Below are 11,877 nucleotides of genomic sequence, written 5' to 3'. Positions count from 1 at the left end.
CACTGTTGTCCAAGGGACCGGGCAGTGAGTTGGTGAGTGCGCGCAGGCTCGTGAAAAATTGAAGGGAACATTGTCTATGAGGTGCCTTGAGTCTGATTAGGCGTAAATGGCTCTGATGACTGTTCAACACAGCACAAAAGAGGACGGGAGACAGCAAGAAACGCTGTGTTAAGTTCAAGTTTATTCACCAAATTTCATCACTTCAAAACAATGAATGATGAGAAGATGCCGAAACGACTAGGAGTAGTCATAAGATCAGACACCCACCTTATCCTAGGCGATGTAAAGAGGAGGCATGCACACTGAATGAAGGCAAAAGAAGCTAATATGAAGTGGCAAGTGACGGATGTCGAGATCGATATATGTCAGGTTGTGGTTCTGTAAATGGCGAGGGCTAACTAGTATTCACCCAGCAGAAATTGCTTGTATTTCGACTTGAATGTGGACATGCTCGACGACTGTCAGATAGCCGGCGAGATACTGTTCAACACTTGAGGTCCGGCATATTTGATAGAGCGATGATCTTTTTTGTCAACCATATGATACGTGGACGCGCGTGTGTCGTACTTATGCACTTTTGACACCGAGGTTACCATACGTCCACGATTTGTCCTCCTTTTCGGGTTTTTGAATATGTCCTTCGAGGAGAGAGAGAGTCTTTATTTTCATCCAACCAAAATACATAACAAACGGCAGTGATGGTGGTACAGAAAATATGCGTGCACAGTATTCGGTATTAGATAGGAATGATGTCCTTCTTTTTTGAGATTTTGTCCTCTATTTTTAGAATTCTGGGGTAAACACAGGGCAAAAGTCGACCGAGATACCATAAAATAGCACTGAGCTTACGCTCAGGCGGGCATTTCAGGAGCTGAGTGAATGTTGACCTTCTTTTCATTAGTCAACCACGTACCTGATAAAGTGAAGTATTTTGGGCGCTGAGCGAGAAAATTGACCTTTTCTTAGGCAACCGACTACGACGAGGAAAAAGTGTACCATTTCTTTCGGGATTTCGAAAAAGTGTCCTCCCTTCCCGATTCCATAATATAATAAAATCTTATCTATCAAACCGCATGCAATATGTTGATGATCTATCTTCTGTCAAGTCTGCTTCATCGTTAGTTACCTGATGTGGCATCCCACAAGGATCGGTCCTAGGACCCTTTGTTCAACATATACTTGAACGACTTGATCGCATGCTCTCCTTTTCACACGACACTATTCGCGGATGACACATGCTTGTATGTCTCGGCTTCCTCTCTGCCAATCTTGCAAGAATTAGTTCACACCCAAATGCATCGAATCAGTTCCTGGATGAATGCGAACAAGCTACTCATTAATCCGTCTGAAACAAAAATTCTAATCATCAACCAAAAGCCTATAGTCCTGTTACATTCTTCTCTCTATTTTTGAATCTGAATAATACAAATGTGAACCCCATCTTCTGTGTGAAGTACCTTGGAATTCACATTGACGATAATTTATCTCGGAAATCCCATATCGATAAAATTACTACTAAGCTTTCCAGGGTTGTAGGAATTTTTTTCTCGTCTAAGACACAGTCTTCCAAGACCCGTGCTTAGAAATTTATATTTCTCACTCTTTCATAGTCAGCTCAGTTATGGCATCATAGTCTTCTTCTAGCTGCAAACGTACTTCAAAATTTAGCAGTGAGTTGTTGGAGGGAACATTGTCTATGAGGTGTCTTGCGTCTGATTAGGCGTAAATGGCTCTAAGGACTGTTCAACACAGTACAAAAGGGGATGGGGTACAGCAAGAAACGCCGTGTTCAAGTTTATTCACCAAATTTCATCACTTCAAAACGCCACAAGACAGCAATACAATGAATGAATGATGAGAAGATGCCGAAACGACTACGAGTAGTCACTAGTCATAAGATCAGACACCCACCTTAGCCTAGGCGATGTAAAGAGGAGGCATGCACAAGCACACTGAATGAAAGCAAAAGAAGCTAATATGAAGTGGCAAGTGACGGATGTCGAGATCGATATATGTCAGGTCTTGGTCCAGTAAATGGCGAGGGCTGACTAGTATTCACTCAGCAGAAATTGCTTGTATTTCGACTTGAATGTGGACTTATGCTCGACGACTGTCAGATAGCCGGTGAGATAACAACACTTCAGGTCCGGCATATTTGATAAAGCAATGATCTTTTTTGTCAACCATATGATAGTTGGACGACGTGGACGCACGTGTGTCGTACTTATGCACTTTTGATACCGAAATAAAGAAGTCATTGAAGTTTTCGGGGCAGTGGCCACAGTGGAACTGATACATAAACTTTGCAATTTCTAGTTTTCGCATATCTTTTATTTGAATGCAGTATGGGTTCACTATCTCTATATGTCAGTAGCAGACACGTATCAGCGTGAATGTGAGCTTTATGCAAGTTGGCGAAGACGTCCGATGAAGGTATTGTAGCAGCTATGCTCCCTACTGCCATCGGTGTCGTAGATGTACAGTAGGGTTACTCAAAAATATGTTTTTCTTCAATTTTCACTGGCTATATTCAATGAGGTTGTTAGGTTGGCTAAAAAAATCGATGCACACCAAATTTGAGTCAATTCCAGCCGGTAGAAGCAGAGTTGTTGGAGTACAAAATTTGAGATTTAAAAAAAAAACGACCGCATTTTCATACAAATGTAGTGTGGTCTTGAGACTGCAATTCAATCGCTGTACAGCAGGGGTCACCAACACGCGGCCCGCGAGGTCCTATTTTGCTGCCCCCGGCCTGATTTTGTAATTTCGGAAGAACGCTTATAGTAAGCATTTTTACATGCTGAAATTGATTTCTGTTGAAACATATTGTTGTTGTTCGAAATAAACTGTTCTCTCGTGGCCACTATCACTATTCCTCATTAGCTGACGGCTTCGGCGATATAGTAACATCATTCCACGGAGGAAGAATTTGACGAAAAGAATGGGCCGCATATTGCCTTGACGTGCAATGGCCCACCACTGCCAAGACCAAGACGCTTAGAAAACGACTTCAGGGTCCCCAAAAGACCAATCTTTACGAGGAGATAGTTTTCCAGCAGGTTTCATGTCTAGCTAACCCGAATATCGATTCTTCAGCCCAGGGGTGGCCAATCTGCGGCGGTAGAAAGAAAATTATGTGGCCGTCGACACTTATTTCGATTAAGATGTGTTGGCGGCCGTCAATATGCAAATTGAATTTACGAATTGACTCCCTAATTAATGAGAGGTTTGAATTATTTTTGAAATTTTCTGCGCGCTATGCTCGGTTCAATGCGAGTAGATTTTCGATTTTAAGATAGTAGTGTGCCCGTTGTAATCTGAGCCCCACAGTACAAAGATGCGAACAGCAGAGGAAATTGATGCGCCCTATAAAATAAATACCATTTGCTAATCGTGTTCTACTCATCACGAAGGAAATTTGTTTCTGGTAGGCCTACGTTTGGGTGAATTCAACTTTCCACTATACTGAAAAACGTAATGGAATGTCAAGAAATAACAGCATGCAACAAAGGGGACTAATAACAATTGGCCCGCCCAAAGATGCAGAACAGCATTACTATAACTTCCCTAAATTTTTGAAGACACCCCCTGCATCAACTCTACCGGTGAATTTGATCACATTCGTTGACAAAGGATAAATGTTTGATAGTAACAGACATGGGGTGATTACTTCATGAATGTACTCGATTGCGATTACGATTACTTCCAAATCACGCGATTACGATTTCAGTAAAATCCGCCAGTAGTCGATTATGATTACGATTACTTTGGAAAAGTATAATCGCGATTACTCACGATTACATTTATTTTGCTTCTTAAAAGTGATCTTTGGAAGAACACAATGCGATGAAAAAGCCTCATGTGGGAAGGTCTTTCGTTTTAAATGTGATGCAATGACATCATTTCCTGTATATGACATAATATACGCATATATAGGCATTTCGGTGCCGGCCAATACTGGGCTTCGACACACCAAGACATGCTCCGCCATGGCCGAAACATTGTGCATTTGTCCATTGTCTATAGACGCGGTGAATGGTGGCGACGCATATAGTCTCCTCAATCTCAGCCCCGCAGTAACCCGGGGTACCCACTGAGGAAAATGGTGACCCTCGTGTAGAAATAACAATTTCTTAGTGCTTCTCGTGAAAGTTTTTCGTTTAGCTTTCTTATCGTCTGCTGCGTTAGGCGACTCCAATATCTTTTGACAGTATAGCAGACAGGGGGTCACGAATTAACAAGATACAATAAAGTTATAGCAGTAAATTACGTGCCTAAATATTCGAGCTTGGCGCGACTTGACAGCAAATGCACCGCACATCAAATCGTGTTTTCCAGTTGTTGTGAAAAGCCCGGTCATTAAAGAGGAGTCTGGGAGACTTCACCCGCCAGAAGTTTTATTGATTCCCTTATGCTGTTTCGGTACTGATTCTAGCAGCAGTCCGCGCTAACATGGTGTGTAAGCAGATGGCTATAGTGGCAGATCCAAATGTAGAGTATAAAATTGCGAAATAATAATTGTTGCCCGTTCCAAGTAGGGCTGTATGAGGATAAGATAAGGTAAGCATGAAATTCTGCGTACAATCCATTTAATACAGCTATTTCGAGCTGCCGTTATCCGAGTAACGGAAAATAACGGCTCGGTTATGATTTTTTATCTGCAGCCGTTGGTTTTTAATGCTTCAATGTAGAAATTGTCATCTTTGACGAGTACAAAATTTCAAATCTTTGTCCGGTGTATACGTAAATAGGCCTACCACTCGCCAATCAGCAACGGTCAAACTGCGTTTACCTAAGCATATAAAACGAAAACATTATAGTACATACGCTACTATTCGAAACCAGGCAGAGTGGTGATTATTATCCTGCTGCGAGGTATTGGCGTCTGCAGTGTGTTGATAACCTGATATAATGCATAGCAAGTGTTTTTACAATCACAATACTTGAACATCGAATATCTATTTACTTACTTCGTGCGGATAATTCGTTACGCAATCAAGAACCAAGCTAATACTTGTTGCGCAATAATGAGCAGAGGCGTTTGTAAATCCGACATTCCTGCTATCCAAAACCTGTTTTAAATCGAACTCTTCTTGTTCCCGAATGTTCAGTTTATGTCGTGGGTATTGCACAAATGAAAAGTAATCGTTCTTTCACAAAGAAATCGATTAGATATGTGAAATAGTCGAATACGATTACGATTACTTCGGATTTTTTTCGAATGTAGTCGATTGCGATTACGATTACTTGGAAGCAGACATGGGGTGATTACTTCATGAATGTAATCGATTGCGATTACGATTACTTCTGAATCACGCGATTACGATTACGATTACGATTACAGCAAAATCAGCAAGTAGTCGATTACGATTACGATTACATTTGAAAAGTAATCACGATTACTCACGATTACATTAATTTTGCTCTTATAACTAATTTTGGAGGATTGGTAGACTATAGAAGGATTGAGATGAAAATGCGTAATGAGATAACAACTTTCTATACATATAATGCGTCCTCTGCTTGTTACGTCATAATGTACCCGGTCCCCAACTTTATGGGGGACGATTTATCGCATCCACTGATTTGCATTATTTCTAGGTGCGTAATTGCCGCGCCCTAAACACCCCAATAGGGTGGGGAGCGAGCTCGAATGGGACTCAAAAGTACTTCGTAGATCAACATAAATTATAGGGTACTTTCGAAAGTTTTAATTAACTTAATTAAAATTTTCTTCGAGCTTCGCAATTTAATGTCTCTAGATAAATTGATTTTGAAATGCATACCTCTCCCTCAAGGAAAAAGGATGCCTAGTTTATAGGAATAGGCATTACGGTGCCAGCATTACCGCGCCACGACACACCATTAGATATATGCAGGTTCGGCCATCATGCGACTCCACGAAGTGGGCTACCAAAGAAAGACCTAGGCCGAAACTTTGGGTATGTGCCAATGTGTCCATTGTCAATAGCCGTGCTGGATTGGCGTGACGAATAGTCGTGTCCTCCCAATCTTATCCCACCAATACAAATGCAACCGGGGTCACCCACGTTGGAATGAAGACGTGGCAATTTTTGTGTTTGTCTCACGAAAGTTTCAGTCTGCTATGTTTGCGTTGCGTGACTACAACATCTTTTGATTATATAACAGACGGGAGGTCACCAATGAACAACACATAATAAAGCAATTAAAACAACATATCAGGTGTTATAATTGTGAATTATACGTGCCCCCAGCTCTACGGGCAAATTTGACCGTCGGGGGTTGAGAGAGGATTAAAATGAATAGTAATAGAATGCAATTACCAATATTCTGACGAAATGCGGCCATCAACCTGAAAGTAGACCACCCTATGGGCCCAAGACCAACGTTTAGAGTGGAGACGAAGTGCTGTTTTGGTCCTGATTCTAGCTACAACCCAAGCTAACATGGTGTATAAGCGGATGGCTATGGCGGCAGTTCCAAAATGTTGGATAAAGAATTGCGAAAAAGCGATTGACGGCTTGACGCCCGTTTCAAGTAGACTGATATGAGAAAAAGATGAGGTGAACATAAAATTCTGCCTTCCACTTAATACAGATACTGCGAGCTGCCGTTACGAGAAGCGGCAAACAACGGCTCGGTTATGATATATATCAGCAGCTGTTGGTTTCTATAATGCTTCATTGTGGAAATCGCAATGTTTCTTTCATTTGACTATATAGTGCGAAATTTCAAGTCTTTGTCCGGCGTACGTACGTACATAGGCCTTCTGCCCGCCAAGCAACGACGGTAAAACTGCGTTAAAATAAGCATAACCAAACATCAATACTATTCAATTGTATATTGAAGTCATATGCCTCCAAGAAGCTCTTCAAGTTACTATTTGAAACTAGGCAGAGTGATGATTATTATCCTGCTGCGACGTAATGGCGTCTCGAGTGTATTGATAACCCGATATACACCATGGCAGGTGTTCTTACAATCACACTGCAATGTAGGCTACTGTACATCGGATATCTATTTCCCATGCGTGGATACTTCTTACGCAGTGACGAGCTAAGCTAATACTTCTGACGTAATAATGAGCAGTGGTGTTTGAAAATCAGACGTTTGTCCTATCAATAAACCTGGTATAATATTTGTTCCTTGTTCACGAATATTCAGTTTATGTCATAATGAAAAGCAATCGTTTTATCACAAAGAAATCGATTAGATATGTGAAGTAGTCGATTACGATTACGATTACTTCGGAATTTTTTCGAATGTAATCGATTGCGATTACGATTACTTGAAAATGCTGTAATCGTCGTAATCGATTACGATTACTAATCGCGATTACCCCATGTCTGCTTGGAAGAGCTGTATTCGTCGTAATCTCGTAATCGATTACGATTACTAATCACGATTACCCCATGTCTGGATAGTAATATGCGAAACTATACTTGTAGTAGTAATGACGAAATTCACTCAAGAATATGAAAATATTATCGCGCTTCCGCTTCGCGCAACTAGACAACGGATACGTATATGCTTATTATTCGTAATATGACTAGACTACTCACGATTGGGTCGGCATTGTATGCCGATATCGATAAATAGATTAGTCCGGAGTTCGCCGCCAATTGACATGGACAGTTTAACGTGGGTATTTGACCTCCAGTTCGTCCATGATGACTATACACTAGAATACGTGCTTAGCCAACATAAGTAATCGAAATGCGGCCGTTAATAGCAAAAAGGTTGGCCACATCCGCTTTAGTTCCTGAAGAGTGTTGTCAGGTATCGTGCAAAGCTCATATAGTTCGATATAGAATGAAAATGAGGATCAAGATATTTTTGTTGTCTGTATTTTTTCAATAAAATATTATTTCTTTTGCGGTAACTATGCCCGTCACCCAGAAAACAGCAGACGAGAAAGCGCGTTTCCAATCAGCAATTCCTTTATTACGTCGAACACAAATCGGTTAATGAGTAGCTTGCGTTGCGGCAATTGTTTGCTGATTATAACGACAAATCGGGATGGATTGCTGCATTTCCCGATCAACGTTCACAAAGCCTTTGCAGTAAAGAATGAATTTCGATCTCATGCATACACAATAACGCACTTTCGGATTTCATGCTCCGATCAATATGACTGTGACGAAAATCTGGCTCACGAATTATTGTGCCCTTTCATGTTGGACAGATAGCTCAGGCCTGGGCAAAGTGCGGCCCGCGAAGCTATTCTGTGCGGCCCGCGAAAGGTTGCTTGGAATTAAAAACTTAAATCTTGCTTTTGAATGACTAAAACCATAGGCCGTACACTGTAAATATTTTAGTGTCTTTAAAAGCATAAAAGATATCACGTTTCATGTTCGAAAAGATATCACAATAAAATGTGCTTGATGCTGTGTATATTGTGTTTTAAGATTTATGTGCTATATATATAGTGCTTCATGATTCAAGCGCTATCTGAGCTGTGCTACGGCTTGATATGGATTACTAAATAATCTGGCGTACTCGACGACTTATCCTGTTCGAAACCAGCAATATATGAACATTTTATTATAAACGAAACAAGTGATGTGCATGCTTTCAAGAAAACATGTTATCAAAAAAATGCACTTGTAGACATTAAAAAAAAATTACAAATCTTGCACATATACCTGAATGTATAGCATAGAGGTCAAGATTGAAGAACAAACTTGTAAATTAACGGGCTTAGCAGCACTGAACTATTTGACAATACTTCCATTATGTCATGTCAAGTCATGCCAGACGTAGAACTTCAGAGGTGCAAATAAGTTATAGTACTTATTGATATCTAGATGTCATGGCCAAAGTGGGAACAAGTATAGACAAAAGATAAGGGACACCGAACCATCAAGTTCCAGGGATACTTTCCATACTAGATTGCTTGTACAAGCCAGCACTAGCACTTCAATAAGTACGAGGTGGTGCAAATTAAAAAAGTATTGACTGCCTTCACAGTTAGATGCCAAGCTAAAAGTAGGGACTAGCATAACGAAAAGATAAGCGACACTGCTGGAATATTTGCAATGTCAGATTACTTCAACAGTATATGACAAGATATGAGTAGAATTGCCAACTTCAAATGCGAATGGACCAACAAATGATTGTAAAACCTAATGGAATGCTAACAAAGGTCTTCTGCTGCAGCAGACTGTTCAAATTTATGAAAAAAAATCAGATAGTTTGGTGGATACATATTGATTATTCTTGTCACCGACAACAACATACTGCACGAACTCCAGGAGCTGGAATTCTTTGGGCTAAGACAGGTCCCAATATAGATATATCGACTTTCCATTAAATAAAAGGGCAAAAGAACATAAAGATAATCAGTTTTGGGCCCTTGTTAAGCGCCTCCAGCGTGGACGATCGTGGGCGTCTTCGGGCGATAGCCTGCGTTGCGCTAGCTCGTTCTCTATTGTCGAGCGCCATGTGGTTCTATTCCAGCCACCTCTGCGCCATGGCTCCGTCGGAATGTGGTTGATGATGGCGGCAACTTGTTGCTCGTCTTGATGCCGCACTAGATGACCGATTAGGCGGAAGCGTCGTTCAGCAGCCAGCAAACGGCATGGGGCCGTTTTTGTGAGTTTGCGCAGTGCATTGGTGGATATTTGCTCCGGGTGGTGGATGCCGAGTGCGTAGCGGAGGAGTACATCGTAGTTGGCGTTGAGCGTCTTAGCCAGCTTTTCTGTCAGCGTGAGTGCTTCTATTCCGTAGAAAAGAGCCTGCTCGACAGTGGCACGGAAAATGCGGGTCTTGAGCTGAGGTGAGGCACTTGAGTGGAAGAGGCAGTGTAGCCGTCTTGTTGCGCCCCAGGCCTTTGCTCGTTTGACCATCAGCCAGAATCCATCCCTGTATCTTTCCATTTCCATGCCATGAAACCACCAAATGTGGAGCTTCGGACGTTTTGCTGTTGATGTGAATGTCATGGGCCTGAAATGTAGGCAATTTTTTTATTGTAACTACTCCAAACCATTTCGAGGGCCAGGGGTTTACCGCCCCTGATCTGCACAATCATCTGTGTTAACAGAAGGTGCTACGAAACTCGTTGACATTACAACAATAATGCTCACAATAAAAACCTTCTTAAGGTCATCATAGTTATCAAGCTATTGTGTGATTTTCAAATGATACATTCGTTATAAACTGAAAGTTATATTAATCTTATAAACAAGTACCTGTTGTACTGAAAACGCAGATATTGCGGTCTTCTTTTTCGAGTTTATTCTCAGATCGGTAACTTGTGATTGTAATTGTTGCAGCTTCACTTCATTAGTATTGGACTGAAGACATTGAATAATTGAGGGGGTATTATCAATCAAATTTAATTCAGAATGGAATTGCGAGTCCGCATTTACCTAAAATATCTTATCCAATATGAGCATCATTCTTTCGTAGTATATTCTGATCTCTTCTACTGTGGTTGGTGCGATCAAATTCCAGTTATCTTCCCTTACCTGTAAGAGAATGTATGTGTCTAAAAGAATGATTAAAATATGATCAGATCTATGAATATATTCATACAACGGGGTTGTAATGACTCGAGTCATGACTCGATTCGAGTCGGGCTTGAGTCACGATTTTCTGATGCCTCGACTTGACTCGAGTCAATATGTGTATCGACTCGACTTGGACTCGAGTCATTACGCATGACTCGAACCAAGTCATATGACTTCAAGTTCATAGCTCAATAATATTGTCACTTGACTATATTGCGGGCCTGCAGTATATCGCTGGGCACAGTTTGCCAGGACTGGACTATTCAGCGCCTGGAAATATCAATTTCGAAAGCTTCGACCAACATGCGTCAATTATTTTGTGCCTAGGTTTCATAGTCGATGGTCTTTCTGCCAGCGCAAACGCTAGGTCGCATATGTAGAACGACACTGTGTCTCGTAATGGAGAATATAGTTGGACTCAATCTGATGCATTAAGCGTTCTTTTATTTTCACAAAGGGGTACCAATATTAAAAGCAAAAATCGAGTGACAGCATGTTGCGCGAAGCGTGTAGAAAATATTTACTTTTGATAAATTTATCTCAAATTATTTTGCTTCATTGTAGTGTACGAAGATCTACCAAAGTGTGACTGGCTCATGGAAATGCCAATGCGTCGTAACTGATATTTTAGTCATCACATCTCAAGTGTTGCTTCCAGTCTAATCAAATTTTGGTTGGCCTTGCAAGTTCGCAATCTGTGCAATCCATTTTTATAACATTAATAATTTCGGAAAATACCTCGCGGGCCACTCAAAACCGTCTCGCGGGCAACGGGTTGGCCGGCCCTGCTCTAAAAGAAGTCAAATAACACACCCTAAACCCCCTATAGGTCTGCAAACTTGACCCAAGGCGTTGCCACACTCTTGGCGACTTCAACAAAATCAATAGCCTGTATAAGGCGACTCAGTGAAAGTGAAATTTTCGGCGATCTCACCTGGGCGTTCCTGAAATGGGAAACTATCTCAAATTTAGGCGACATGAATTAATGAGGCGATCAATTTACATAATGTTGGACGCGGTCGTGCTTGGCAGGGGTAGCTGAACTTCTTGCTTGCAAGCCATTGTGTCATAGATAACATTGAGATGCAGATAAACCATCAAATAGTGCCACTTTGTTATTTGAACCAAATAGAATGGAACCATACTAGAAATAGTTTGTAGCATTTTTTAAGCACTCCTTCCCATTTTTCTCATTATTTGACCAAAGCTGCAGTGAAAATTGGTATGAAAACGAGAGAAAAGTTGCAATATAAAATCCCTCCAAACATTATCTAGGAAGCTGTCGGAATCTGTAAAAAAACTTGCACTAGTGATCATTGATTCCGAACCGATAAACCAATATAGAGTTGAATATACCGGCAAGAAGGCGCTCACATAAACGTAG

At 41.1% G+C, this 11,877-nt stretch overlaps 1 long non-coding RNA gene across 1 annotated transcript; it reads right to left on the bottom strand.

Moving 5' to 3' along the window:
- Positions 1-9,870: 9,870 nt before the first annotated feature.
- LOC145449491 (uncharacterized) lies at positions 9,871-10,663 on the bottom strand. The gene is made up of 3 exons (XR_013918276.1): positions 10,353-10,663; positions 10,173-10,277; positions 9,871-9,927 (listed from the first exon to the last, which is right to left on the bottom strand). It is a non-coding gene; the product is annotated as an uncharacterized LOC145449491 (long non-coding RNA).
- Positions 10,664-11,877: the final 1,214 nt, after the last annotated feature.

This window comes from Botryllus schlosseri, chromosome 11, assembly GCF_051294905.1.
Source record: "Botryllus schlosseri isolate E-star chromosome 11, Bs_hap1, whole genome shotgun sequence".
In the NCBI taxonomy this organism is placed as follows: domain Eukaryota; kingdom Metazoa; phylum Chordata; class Ascidiacea; order Stolidobranchia; family Styelidae; genus Botryllus; species Botryllus schlosseri.
This window is presented reverse-complemented; position numbering and strand designations above follow the sequence as displayed.